General features: G+C 52.8%; 1 protein-coding gene across 1 annotated transcript in view; it reads right to left on the bottom strand.

Moving 5' to 3' along the window:
• Nucleotides 1-14,061, bottom strand: part of GDPD5 (glycerophosphodiester phosphodiesterase domain containing 5) — an 89,337-nt gene extending 75,276 nt beyond the window's left edge. Inside the window, exon 1 of the mRNA XM_003780893.3 lies at nt 13,304-14,061. The gene's annotated coding sequence lies outside the window, so the exon portion shown is untranslated. The remainder of the gene's footprint in view (nt 1-13,303) is intronic.
• Between the last annotated feature and the right edge of the window lie 207 nt (nt 14,062-14,268).

Genomic DNA, 14,268 nt, shown 5'->3' with positions numbered 1-14,268 from the left:
AACTCCTGGGCTCAAGCAAGCCTCCTGCCTCAGCCTCCCAAGTAGCTGGGACCACAGGCACCCAACACAATGCCTGGCTATTTTTTGATTGCAGCCATCATTGTTGTTTGGCGGACCCGGGCTGGATTTGAACCCGCCACCTTAGGTGTATGTGGCTGGCGCCTTAGCCACTTGAGCCACAGGCATCAAGCCATGTGATGCATTCTCAAAATGCAAAGGTCCTGGGCCAAGAAACTAGCTCTAGCTGGAGGCCTCCACAGCAAATAGCAAGGTCAGGGTTCGCCCATAAGCTCTTCTCTAAGTGTTTGCTCTAGACTATTAGGACCAGACCCTGCTCTGTGACAAAAAAAAAATCCTTGGTAGGCACGGGAAAATGAAGTTTGAAGTTGCACATTCAAATGAGTTTAGGAAAGGCTGGCTGTGCACCATGCCACCTATTGGAGATCCTTGATTGCGAGCAACACATTAAACACCTGCACAGGCCTGTTTGGATTTATGTGATCTAGCATTTTGCAAATTTGCATACCCGTGGGTCCTAGAACCCATTTTCATTCCATGGACCAGGGTTCCTCAAGGCACAGCTTGGGAAGTATGGACTAGATGATGCACCTGGGCCCACTGTGGGACGAGGTCTACACACTGAAGGGTGTATGTGGCTGTCACCCATCTGAGGCCATACTTCTTTGTGCTGACCATTTTACGATGGCAAGTCCAACCTCAGCCACCACCACCAATCCTTTGTGACAGAAACAGAAAATGAATGTGGCATGTGACAGCCTGCAAACACAGTACAGAGCAGGGCAAAGGTAACAGGCCAGGCTGGAAACCTAAGTGAGTTCCCATTGCAATTTTGTGCTCACTGCTGGCTATCACACAGGGGACCTCACCCTACTGGGCTTTGCAGGGTGAGGTCCCTTGTCTGATAGCCAATGAAACATTTTTCATTGTTTGCAAAATAGGGATGCTGCTATTCTCAGGGCTGCTGAGAAGATTCAGCATGGTAAGGCAAGCAGAGGCAGATTATAAACTGTGGAGTCTTGTAGCAGAGTTTTCTATGTGCGTCATTATTTCACTGTGTGCACTGCCAGGATGGTATGATCATGCCTCAGTTGATTACAAGCCACTGCAGAGGTCGTCAGTCAGGATGGATGGAGAGGATGAGTGGAATCCTTAGCAAAGTCCAAACTCAGCAATGGCTGGTTGAATTGGCATCAATGAATCAATGAATCAATTCTAGTAAGGCCAACTGTTCTATTTCTCAGCCCCCAACTGGTAGAAGCAACATATTAGGAAGGACACACACACACACATCCAAAAAAAAAAAAAAAAAAATCCAAGAAGGGAGAAGAAAGAGGTGCCAGCTCTGGAGGCAGTTTGTGGACAGCAGAATGAAGGGATAGGTAGAAAGAACCAGAAACCAGAGTTGAACACAGCCCAGGGTCATCTGGTGCAGGGGCCAGGCAGTCTCAGCACTTCCAGCCAAGCAGGCAGGGTTCAGAAGGCCCATTCCTGCCTGGTTAACCTTGTCTTGCTGTGTAAAGAAAGGAAGTGATTGATGCCTTTCAAAGGTTTCCAACGAAAACTATCAGTTGTTTTTAAAGGGACATGGAGCAGAAGGAAGCTTAGGGCACGACACAAGCCTTAGCTGCCTGGCAAAATGCTTCTTGTATTTTATACCAATTCGTCAACACAGAATAAACATTTTTAAAGTGCCTACTGTGTGCCAGGCAAGTGCTATTAGGCACTGAGGACACAATGCCACATTATACTGCATCCTGTATAGATTTTGGATAAATATATATCAGGTCACTTGAGTATAAACAGGGAGGTGGTGTTGAAAGAAATTCACCAGACAACAAGTCTGGAGGACCAAGCTAAATCACTGTGTGATCTCAGACAAGTCACTTTCCTTCTTTGAGCCACTATCTTCTCCTCTATAAAGTGGGGCCGCATGCAAACTACAACATGGCACCAGCCACTGAACCAGCAGTTGCAGACATTCTCTACTTAAAGTGCACAGCCAGCAAGGCAGGTGCTGCTGTTCATTGTGGGTAATTTATCCCTTTCATAGATGAGAACTGAATCTCAGCTGGTTACTAACTTGCCTGAGTCAGGATGTGAACCCAAATGTGTGATGCCAGAAGTCACTCTCTCCTGTCCTCAAACAAGTCCCCTGCTTCTTCCTCAGACTGCCATGGGGGATTTGGTGATATCATAGATATCAAAATGCTTTGTAAAAGTTAAACTATTTTGTGTCCAAAGGCAACAAGAAACAAGCCTTGGTTCCTCCACAAAACCAGATGCTGAAATTTCACAAGGGCTTACTGCCCAGAACTCCTGGGTTCCTCATTCCTCAACCTCTGGCATTCCCTGGCCAACTTCCTCCCAGGGAAAGAGATGTAGCAATCCCAGGAGCCCCAGCCGAGCCTTCAAAGCCCACAAAGCAGACCTTGCTAGACCAGAAGAGCACCTGGTTCATGATCACCTGACTCCTGTGCTCTACCCCTGCTGAGGACCTAGAGGGCACAGCTGGGCCTGGGATCATAGGAGCTGCTCCAGGCACCCTCACCAACCCCCACTGATGGGCTGTGGGACCTCAGAGCAGTCACCTCCTTGCTGTGAACCCCAAGGTTCCCACTGCAAAAATGAGGGATTAAAGCAGATCTCATGTGGGAAAGGGTCTACTCCAAAGACTGACTCAACAGACAAGATTGCCTTTTAGTTAGATGAGTTCAGCTGGGCAGGTAGGAAGAGGTGCTCTAGGCTCTCAAAATCTCAAATCTGAGGAGGTGGTGTTACTCAACCCACCAGGAATCACCCACCTAACCTTGAACTCATGGCCACCCTTGGGAGTCCTGATCTGAAGGTGAACTTAGCTCCTACCATCACCAGCCATCAGCCGGACCCTATTCTACCTTCTTTCCAGCTCGGCTGACATCCGAGTAGGGTAGAGATAGGAAAAGGGTCTTCAGACAGAACTCTGTATGTCTTCATTGGAGGGACCTGGGCTCCAGAGCCCTTATGGGCACACTGTGATCCAGAGAGGTTATTAATTGGCTTCAGGCTACACAACAAGATACAGGGTGCTGGGACCCTGGCCTTCTAGGCCCAGCCTAGGGCTGTCTCCGCTGACCCAGAGTTACCCTTCTGGAGCACGGAAAGTGGAGAGAGGAAGAACAGTGTGAGAGTTAGGATGATGCACCCACCCACACTCTGCTCTGGGCTATAGGCTCTGCCATTGACAGCTGGGTCCCCAAGGCCTAGGGGGAAAATCAACACCTAGTCACTCCATTCCCTGATTCACTAACTGCAGGCGCTGACAGGGCACATTTGGATGGAGGATGGGCTCAGTCTGCCTCTGCAGAGTCCTAGCCAGAGCAGGAGGATTCCAGTGGCAGCATAATGGACTTTCTGCTAGCCATGTCCCTGAAGACACCACCCCATGGGGGCCTCCTAAGTTCCTTCCATGCAAAGTGCCACATCCCTTTTCCCCTGACCATGCCTCCTCTGAGGTCCAGGTCCTTTGCTAGCAGGATGCCTTCTGCTCTCTGCTTGGCAAGAATCTCACACTCTCCCCACACACTGCACTCAGGGATCCCATCACAGGACCCTGCAGCATTCGCTGGCACCCACTGTCCCAGGCCTGCCCAGCCCCATACTCTTCTTACCTGGCCTACATAGGCTCTCTGGGGGCCCCCTCGGCTAGGTGTTGCATGGCCCTTTCTGGGGGTCAGAGGCCAAAATGGGTCCAGCACCATCCCTACAGTTGTGGCAATGGCTGCCCAGCTCTAAGGAGAGTACGTGAAGTACATCAGGGCTATTTGTGGCAGGGCTGGGGCTGCTGTTCTGTGCACCTGAGCTTACCTGACCCATGCCTACTCATCACCTTTGCCCACTCCAGAGATAAAGCTATCTCCAGTAAGGCCACCTGCAAGCCACCTGCAGCTTGATTTGGAGAAGGAGGCAGAGATGGAAAGATAGGTACCTGCAGAACTCCTCTCTCTGAGAGGACCGTGGCTTTGGTTCACCTTTGAGCCGTAGGCTGAGGGTCCATTTGTTAAGGGACATGCTCAAGTTAACAACAGATGATCCTTGAACAGTGTCCTAAGGAGGGCATATCCAGTGGACTCCATGGCTTTTCATGGACAGGATGAGGAAAGCCTTCAGTTTGCCTGTTGCAGGCCACTCTCCACCCTGCTTAGGGCCCTGGAGGACCGGCCTGTAGGGACTTCACAGGGCTCTGAGCTAGTCCAGGAGGGGCACCCAACAGGAAGCACAAATTGGGGACTAAAGGAAAGACAGCTGAGGTTTATCCCCCTGGGAGGTCTCCAGGGTTGACTGGGTCCTTCTACTGAAGGTCACAGCCTGTTCGTCCCCTGGCTCCTTCAGCCCTGGGTGGTAACTGCTCCCAGCTGCTCCCAGCTGCTGCTAGCCCCCAGATGCTGCACTATTCCTTGTTGGTTTGTCACACCCCTCACGTTTGCCTGAGCTGTTCCCCCGGGGCTGATACACCCAGGTCAGGCTGGGAGACAGCAAAGAGATTGAGACACCACCAGTGACCCCTTTTAGAGTCATCCCATGAACAGCCCTTAGAGCTACATCTGCTCTCATTAAAGAATAGCAGTCTGAAGGGACACATGTGACAAGGGGTGCAGTATCCTCTGCTTGAGCCTGGGCCTGGCCAGGGCTGTGCAGCAGGAAGCAGAGCTTACCTCCCCCCAAAAAGCACCTGCCAACAGTTTTTGAGTGGTTGCTATCTGGTAGCCACTGGGCTTCACATACCAAAAAATTCATTCACTTCTCAGACAATTCAGGGAAGTGCATCCTATTTATGTAGTAGAGACGATGGGTGTTCAAAGAGATAAAATGAAACCCAGGGTCATACTGGCAGTAGGTGACAAAGCCAGGACTCAAACACAAGTCCTTCTGCCTCTAAAACCCATTCTGGTAACTATCTTGAAATAATTTTATGGAACTGGCTCGTAACAGAGCTGGATGACTTAAGTAGGGCCGATTATTGATAAAGGCTTACACAGAGGGCTCCAATGTCCCCTAGACACCCTCCCTTAGATGGTGGGAAAAAAAATCTCCTCTGACATTCTTTAGTTCCAGGTGGGACAGGGGCCCCAAGTGGGCGGTACATTTGGGTGTCCAGATTGGAAAAACAAGCAGATTCAGACAAGGCTTCATTGTTAAAGACAGTCTGACACTTTGACCATTAAAGCAAAACCAAGCAAAGCACAAAGCTTGCTGCCTTGTCTTATCCCTTAGAGAGAAAGGGGACAGTGGGAGGGGCCCCAAGACTGGGTGATGAGCCCTCCTCCACCAGCCCCAGGCTTAGAGACCTGGCCTCAGGGTGCTGGGGTGGGGTGTTCAGGGTCTGAGTCCAGCCCAGCTCTGCCGCTGTTTCTGTGACCTTTTACTGCACACTGATGACATAACAAGCACTGAGCTGGTGCTTTCCATGCATGGCCTCATTTGGCCTCCATGTCCCTTTCATTATCACCTTTTTTCAGATGAGGAAACCAAGGTTCTGAGAAGACACCCAAGGAGCAGAGGGTTGGCACCTAGGCTGTCTGAATAGCGAAGTCACCCCGCTCTTCTCTTCCCAGGCAGGGAGGCCCCCCCAGGGAAGAAGCAACTTTGGAAGGAAAGAGCTGTTTGTCCTGGGAATGTGCAAGTGTCATCCTGGACTGCTGCACAGAGCAGCCAGGTGGTTCTCAAACTTGGCTGTGCACTGAAATCACCTGGGAGGCTTTACAACGATGCCTGAGTCTTACCCCAGAGATTGTGGAGTCCAGGCAGGACTTGTAAGTTTCTTGGATAGTCCGGGTGTGGTGTCGCACACCTTAATCCTAGCACTCTGGGAAGCCAAGGCTGGTAGCTGGAGTTGGAGATCAGCCTGAGCAAGAGCGAGGCCCTGTCTCCAAAAATAGCCAGGTGTTGTGGCAGGTGCCTGCAGTCCCAGCTACTCGGGAGGCTGAGGCAAGAGGATCGCCTAAGCCCAACAGTTTGAGGTTGCTGTGGGCTATGATGCCATGGCACTCTGCCAAGGTGTCAAAGTGAGACTCCGACTCAGAAAAAAAAATAAATAAAAGTTTCTCAGATAATTCTAACATGGAGCAAAGTTTGAAAGCCATAGATCCAGATGCCCAGTGCTACCCCTCCTACCTCAGAAACCCCCTACCCTACCCTTTTTTATTTTTTATTTTTAGTAGAGACAGGAAAAGGGGGTCTTGCTATGTTGCCTAAGCTGACCTCAAACGATCCTCTTTACCTTGGCCTCCCAAAATACAGAGTTTATAGGTGTGAACCATCATGCCTGGTCCCCATACTCTCTTTAAGAAGAGAAGGGATCTATTGCCCCAACCAAGCCAGGCAAAATACAAGCATGTCCTCAAGGGGCCAACCACAAGTAGAGGCAGCATGAAGGGACTCCTGACTTCAAGGTGACCCAGGGGTGGGTCTCCTTTAAGATACTTTGGGTGGGGGTCCTAGCTCCCTTGTGAGTGGGAGATAACTTTCTCTTTGAGCCTCCTGGGTGGGAGGAAGGGTGAGACAAATTCCTCGTGGGATTTTTTTAAAAGAGTCCTTTCGGGCTCGGCGCCTATAGCTCAACCGGCTAAGGCGCCAGCCACGTACACCTAAGGTGGCGGGTTCGAATCCCCAGCCCGGACCCGCCAAACAACAATGACGGCTGCAACCAAAAAATAGCCGGGCGTTGTGGCGGGCGCCTGTGGTCCCAGCTACTTGGGAGGCGGAGGCAGGAGACTCGCATGAGCCCAGGAGTGGAGGTTGCTGTGAGCTGTAATGCCACGGCACTCTACCCAGGGGGACAGCTTGAGGCTCTGTCTCAGAAAAAAAAAAAAGAGTCCATTCGTTCAAAATGTAAACAGCTGCAGGATTAATGCTGGAAGACCCCCTCTGCTTGCTGGCATGCCTTGGGAACAAGAAGATAAAAGAACTCAAAGCAAGCCTGTTTATTCTTTTCTGTAGAATATTTGGTCCCAAGCCTGGGAAGAGCTGGGCGTCTCAGACCGGCAGCCCACACTTCCTTCCCACCTGTCTTTTTGCCTTCCTCATGTCCTCAAAGCAGAATGTCACAGATGGGGACACAGTATGGGAAGGGAGAGGCCTGTGGAGTCAGGCAGTCCTGGGGTCTGCCTGAGCTCTCCCCCTTGCCAGCTGCCTTTCGAGAGGAAACACTTCTCTGAGCTCATTCACAGTGCCGACCTCACAGCAGTCTAAAGTGAGTTCTGCGAGCACCACCTCCAGGAAGCCTTCCCTAACTCCCTCCCCAGCCAGCACTGGGCAGCCCGAGCCCCCGGCCTTCCCTGTCAGAGTCTATGTTGTGATTGCTTCTGTGTCCTACCCTTCCTACCAGGCTGTTCATTCATTCATTCCACAGAGCAGCTGCCCTTTGCCTGGGATTCGTTCCAAACGTCCGTCCCAAGCACCTGTTCTCTCTCTCAGCTCCTCTGCTAGGTGCTGGAGGTACAGATGCTAACAGCTAATATTCATTGAGCACTCATTACTTTGCATCTAATCCTCACAACACTCCTATGAAGTAGGTGCTATACTTACCTCCATTTTATATATGGGTAAACTGAGGTCCAGAGACGTTAAATCACTTGTCTAACTCACTTGAGCCCTACCCAGTACCACCAGCCACAGATAGTGATGGGACCCCTGCCTCAGGAGCCTGCTTCTCATAATGTACTTGTTTAACATGTTTCCCCCACAGATAAGAATCTCCAATCACGTTGTATTTTGGGTGGTATGTGTGTGTTTGTGTGTACGTGTGTGTGTTGAGGGGAGACCAAATAAATGCTGTTTCCCTTTATGGAAGAACATACTCTGCCCAGCATCTGCTAGCTGGTCACCAGATGGCTCCTCCCAACTGGGTCATTTCTGCTGCTAAAGCCTGAGAGGAAAAACCCAGGTCCCCAGACATCCTGGTCCTGCTCCCCGTCCCAACCTAGGGGCCTGCCAAATCCTTTGGGGCCTGTTATGTTCTTGCTACTGTCTTGAAGGGGGTGAAGGGAGGGGAAGCTGGCTGCCTTGCCAGCTGCCCCTCCCAGGCCAACAGTACCTGCTTACGCATTGCTGTTTACTGGGAACGTTGTGGGAATTGTGCCTGTGCAAAGCCCATCTGACACACAGGAGTCCTCCTAAGGGAAGGCGTCCCTCCACCCAGCACACTCTCCCTCCTAGCATCACTCACTGGACTCTTCAGTCAGCTTCTTATTGGCCATTCATTAGGCCAATACAAGGGGACTCATCCTGATGGAGTGCCCATCTGTGTACTAAACTGGACAGGTACCCTGCTCCTTTCTTGTCATCTACCCCTCACAACACTGTTACTATCGTGCCGCCCTTGACTGGGGGGTTGCTTTGTGCTAGGCACTCTCCTAGGCACCTGGGGCATAGAATCTAGTTCTCACAAGCTGGCAAGGGAAGAGACCTACACAACCCCACAGTCAGGGAACAGAGGGCTGTGGTCAGCCCTAGAGAAGGGCTGGCTGCCACCTGCTTAGAAGGAGTCTTGGAGGCTCCTAGGAGGTGGCAACTTCAGGCCTGGTTAGACACTACGTACTGCTCTCTCCCACAACCACCACAACAGGAGAAAGGGCAAGACTTGGCCAAAAATCCTTCGGGGCCTGTTATGTTCTTGCCACTGTCTTGAAGGGGGTGAAGGGAGGAGAAGCTGGCTGCCCTACCAGCTGCCCCACCAGTGACCCCTCTGTGGTCAGGCCTGCCTGCCTCTAGTCCTGCCAACCTGGCCTGGTCCAGCCAACTCCCAATCACTGGGTCGTCTCTGCCAGCTAATGACCATGCTGCCTGCAGCCCAGGCCACCACCCTCCGTGGGGTGAGGCAGCAGCTACCCACAGAGCCTGCTGGCCCAGACAGTGGCCAGGCCAAAAATCACAGCTGCCTGTTACACCACATCCTCTGGCCCTGGTGCTGTGGTCACCTCCTCCTCATCCCAGGGTCATAAAGGATACTGCAGAAAGCTCATACCCCACGTGCTCCCCATAGACAGAAGCAAACAGGACCCCAGAGAGCAGCTGACTCACCCCTGGTCACATAGCCAGTCAATCCAGAGTCCAGTGCCTGGATCCCCCACCCTGGGGTCCTTCCTATGCCATATTAAGTCCAGCACTGCTCTTCCTCAGCCTTGAGAAGGCTCCTGTCCAGGCTTTATGTATGCAAAGTATGCTTTCGAGGTACCTGGGTGGAGTTGAGAAGACAGGACACAGATTCTAATTCAAATGAATGCAGGCTTGGCTCTCTGCTGTGAGACATTAAGCCAGATAATGTACCTCTCTGAGCCCCAGTTTCTGGGGGATAATGGTAGCTGTCTCTGAGAGTTAGTGTGACTAAGAATGCAAAGCGCCTAGCAGATTGTTTGGCTCATTATACTCAAGAGTATCGACTATTGTTAACATCATCCTTGTAGTAGTAAATGGGTGTATAAATACATTTTATCAACTGTAAAAATGTTATGAGTAGTCGGTACTATTACTGGTACATATTAAAGATTCAGAGGGGGCATAAGCAGAAGTAATGGTAAATCCAGGAATGTTTCTGGGTAACATTCAGTTTATGACCTGAGTTGGGCCTTGAAAGATGAAGAGGGGAGTGGAGAAGACACAGGATGGTGGTTCTGATGGGAGAAGCCCCACAAGCAAAGGGGCAGGGATGGGCCACACAGAGTGTGTTCAGGGCACGGTGATGAGCAATGAGCCCGAGGGACGATCAGCAGGCTATGGTGGGAGAGGACCTGAACACCATGACTAGGGGCCTGCTCTTCTTCTTCTAGGTGAAAAGGAGCCACAGAAGATTCTAAATGGGGACTCCATGAGGCTTTCAATATGCAAGGCCCTCTCCTACCTGGTCACTCACATCTCTTCTCCTCACTCCTGACTCTACAAACCCAGGCTTGCTACCCCAGAGTTCTGGAGCTCCTTGGCGTACCACACCGTCCCCCCCCCCCACTAGCCCACCCCTGTTCACCCCCTTGCTGAGTACCTATCATGCCATGTGTTTTACACATGTGACCTCACGGTCATGAGTATCACTACTTTCATTTTACAGAGGAGGAAATGGAGGCCTGGCAGGGTCAAGTATCTTGCCCATGGTCTCACAGTGGCTTAGGGGCACAGCCAAGATTCTTACCGAAGGGATGTCAGGACCTCTCCTCTACAGCAAGATGCCTCTACGTCCTGCCCAGACACCTACCTACTTGAAGAAGCCTTCCTGGTTACTCCAATCCTCAAGGGCCCCCCACCCCTTCTCACCCTTACCCCTCCCCCTCACCTCTTTAAAAACAGAGACCCACAACTTGATCCTGCTCAGCTAACTTGGTTCCCATTGTTGCCTCTGTGGATCCAATGAACGATGGGTCACGTTCTCCCTGTTCTATCCCCACCTCTCATATCATATCCAAGACTACTAACAGCACAAATAGGAGCCACCCCCTCTTCTGGCAGGGCTCAGAAGCTTAGCTGAACATACAGCTATTTCCCTGCCTCCCAGCTGAAGGGAGCAATAAATTATTCACTGCACCTTTGTGCCTAGGGAGACCAGACAATGGCCCAGGGGAATGGACACCAGCTCACCGACCACAACTCCCCAGCATGAAGCCAACAGGGTTGGGGGAATTGTCAGAATTCAGAGCCCCTTGTCAGTGTCCTCAAGCAGACTCTTAGAAGGCCATGAGACCAGGGGAGTTGGCACAGGACTGTCTGACCCACAGTGGAGCCTGCGCTGCACAAATCTTGGTCTCTGAGCCTACAACAGTAGTTTACATTCTAATTTAAGGCAAGTTTGAGAATTTTCCCAGACTTCCTGGTCAAAATGCAAGCTTCCTTTTCTTCATAGGGAAGGAAGTGGAATATTTGGCCAGGCACTATAGATTAGTGTCTGTCATTTAATCCTCACATTTTAGCCTGATAACGGAAGTATTCTAATTTTACAGAGGAGCTAGGGCTCAGTGTTTTGTTTTTGTTTTTTTTTTTTGAGACAGAGCCTCAAGCTGTCCCCCTGGGTAGAGTGCTTGGCATTACAGCTCACAACAACCTCCAACTCCTGGGCTCAAGCGAGTCTCCTGCCTCCGCCTCCCAAGTAGCTGGGACCACAGGCGCCCGCCAGAATGCCCGGCTATTTCTTTTTTGCAGCCGTCATTGTTGTTTTGGTGGGTCCGGGCTGGGGATTCGAACTCGCCACCTTAGGTGTAAGTGGCTGGCGCCTTAGCTGGTTGAGCTATAGGTGCTGAGCCAGGGCTCAGTGTTTTGCCTAGTACCACTCAGCTAGTGGGAGGCAGAGCAGATTCATGCCCCACCTGGCTGATCTGACTTAACTACTGTGGCTCACCAGTTACTTAGGTTCCATCCAGGCTGCCGCTTTGCTCATCCAAGTCACTTCCAAGATACCTGATATGCAGCTGACACTCATAGTTCCAGAAGCAAACTCAAAGGCCCTGGGTAAATGGTTTTACCTCTCTGAGCCTTAGTTTCCCACACAAGGTAGCCATTAATAACAAGTCCAGTCTTGCAAACACAGAAAACCCCTTAGCACTCTTAGCACTTGACAGTTTGCCAGATGTGATTGCCCCATTATCCAAACAGGTAACATATAGCCTGTCTGACCCCATTTTACAGGTGGGGCTTGCAATCATGGATGGATCCAAGAGATCCCCTGTGACTCCCCAACCCTGCTCTGCCTCACTTCAGGTTTCAGGCTCTTTCCACCATAGCATGAAATGAGATCACAGGTGTGAAACTATTTCATCAAAGAGGAGCTTTGTTTAGCTGCAAGGATTAATATGAGGATTTGAATATCTGGACCAAGGTTGGGGGGAGGGGAATCTCAAGCCCCTAAGTCACCTTCTTTTCCAGGTTTCCCCAACTCCTCCACCCCAGGGACTGAACATCCAGTCTCCAGCTGACCTCTCACCACCCTCCTCCACCTTCCAGAGCTTTCTAAGATGGTTTCACCTTAACTCCAGGGAGCTGGGCACAGCATGGGTTAATTAGTCCCAGCCAAGGCCACAGGGCCCAGACCAAGGCCATATCCCCTCCCCACCCCCCAGAACAAGAGCCTATAGAGTCCATGCCAAGGGCTCTTTCACAATATCCTTTGACCTAAATGGCGCCCTGGGGACAGCAGAAGGACCCTCTACCTAGGAATCAGGACACCTAGGACTGTGCCCCCAGCTTAGGGAGCCCCCAGCCATAAAAACTTAAGCAAGCCTCTCCCCTCCTGGGCCAGGGGTGTTTTACAGGTTTCCCTGCTCAGGAGAGACTGAGGTTGGACTTTCCATCTGGGCCAAAGGCTTTGGGGCTAATGGCATTTCTCAGGCCCCAGCACCAACCACACAGACACCTCCCCCCAATTCATATCAGGAGTGGAGAAAACACGAGCCACCTACTCAGAAGATGCTAACTGAGGAGGAAGAGTGGATACCTTGAAAGACGTTTGGGAAGGTTTTCTCAAGTCTGCTTCTGGCTCAGACACTCACTGGCTTTAGGATCTGGGGCAGACTGGCACCCCCCTTAGGTGAGCCTCAGTGGCTCCATTAGTAATGTGAAGGAGATGAGCTAGGTGAGTGCTGAGTGGCCACATCTCTAATTTGGAGACCATGCATCAGATAAGCAGCATCTCAGGACCTCCAGAGTGTTTTAGAGACTACCGAGTATGTCACAGGGCCCAGGAACAGCCCCTCTCCCATGTGGGCCCAAAGAGAGAGAAGCTTTGGGACTAGGAAGCTTCCCACCTCTGCCCTCAACTCTGGATCACCTTTCTTGGGAGGTGACACGGCCAGGGAGTGAGAGATAAGGAGAAGCCAACTCCTCAGACTCAGGACCAGTGCTCAGATGCTCTAGGGGCCCCACCTAGATCCTCCTTCCTACTTGCCAGCTTCTTCCCTCACTCTGCTTCCTCCGCTCTTCACCCCCTGTTTCCTCCCCAGTCTCATCAGAACAGTGAAAAGAGAGGGTCATGCAGCCCCGTTGAACCTCAGTATCCCCACCTGTAAGCGCCCATAACAGTACACAACACCTATCTAAGGGAGCAGTAGTGAGCCTTACATGAGGGACCATTTGTGCAAGGGCGGAGCTCGGACCCGCACACAATGGGCCCTCAATAAGTGCCTGTCCTCTCCCTTCCCCCTCCCTTTCCCGCGCCCTCTCCTAGCGAGTTCCAACCTCTGCCTGTGCCCCATACGCGCCCTCAGCCGGCCGCCACGCTGCCACGATGGGGTCAGGGACAGCTCCTGCCCCGCATCCAGGGCTCTCTCACCTGCAGCCTCGGCTTTCGCTCTGTCCGCTCTGCCGGGGCAGAGGCGGGCCCTTGTGTTCTCTTCGGGGCAAGACTTGAGCCCCTCGCCTGGGGCAAGAGGAAGGTGGTAGCTTGCGTTCGCAGCACTAGCCCAGTGGTTCAGTCCGACTGTCTTGCCCGCCTGGGATCCCTTACAGAGCGCTGGACCCGGGCCGGGGCTTCCCGGGCGCTCACACGGTTCCAAGTCCGAAGCACTGGGTCAGAGGCAACTGAAGGTTCAGGTCTGGTGCAGCCAGAGACTGGGGGTGTCTGGGCTCCTTTGAGCCCAAGTAGAGGGCCTGGGGCCACCTTGCGCTAACCTCAGGGCGGAGGGCGGCGAGCTCCGACACTCACTGATAGAAAGGCTGGTAACGAACCCGCAAGGACGGACCCATATGGTGGGGCCAGGAGCGTCCTGTCCCGGTGCACCAGATCAGGGCTGGGGCTTGGGGCGTTCCGGCCGCACACCCCAGACCGCAGGGCTGGGAGTGTCCAGGAGCGGAACCCGGAGCTGGGAAGGGGTAGGGCAGGGCAGAAGCCAGCAGGGAGTCGCGGCGGCCAGAGCCCTGCGGGGAAGTCTTCTCGGGTCCGGACTCGGCTCCCACGGCAAAACGGGGCGGACCTCGGCGCGGCGGCTGACTCCCGAGCTCCACGCCGCGGCTCCACTTCCTCCTCTTCCCCCTGCTCGCTAGCCGCTCGCTCAGCCCCGCTCTGCAGCCGCTGCCACCGCCGCTGTCATCCCCGCCGCCCACCCCCACTAGAGCTGCAGGCAAAGCCAGAACTGAGCTCAGCTCAGGCAGCGCCGCCCAGCGACCGAGCCCCGGCCAGCGCGGCCCCGCCCTAAAGGGGCGGGCTCATCCAAGCCTCCGCCCCTTATCGGCTGCGGGCAAGGGCGGGGCGCAAGCCGACTCCCCTTTCCGGGCCCCGCGCCGTCGGTCTGCAGGAGC

Source organism: Otolemur garnettii, unplaced genomic scaffold (assembly GCF_000181295.1).
Source record: "Otolemur garnettii isolate 467f Iridium unplaced genomic scaffold, OtoGar3 scaffold00001, whole genome shotgun sequence".
Classification (NCBI taxonomy): Eukaryota; Metazoa; Chordata; class Mammalia; order Primates; family Galagidae; genus Otolemur; species Otolemur garnettii.
This window is presented reverse-complemented; position numbering and strand designations above follow the sequence as displayed.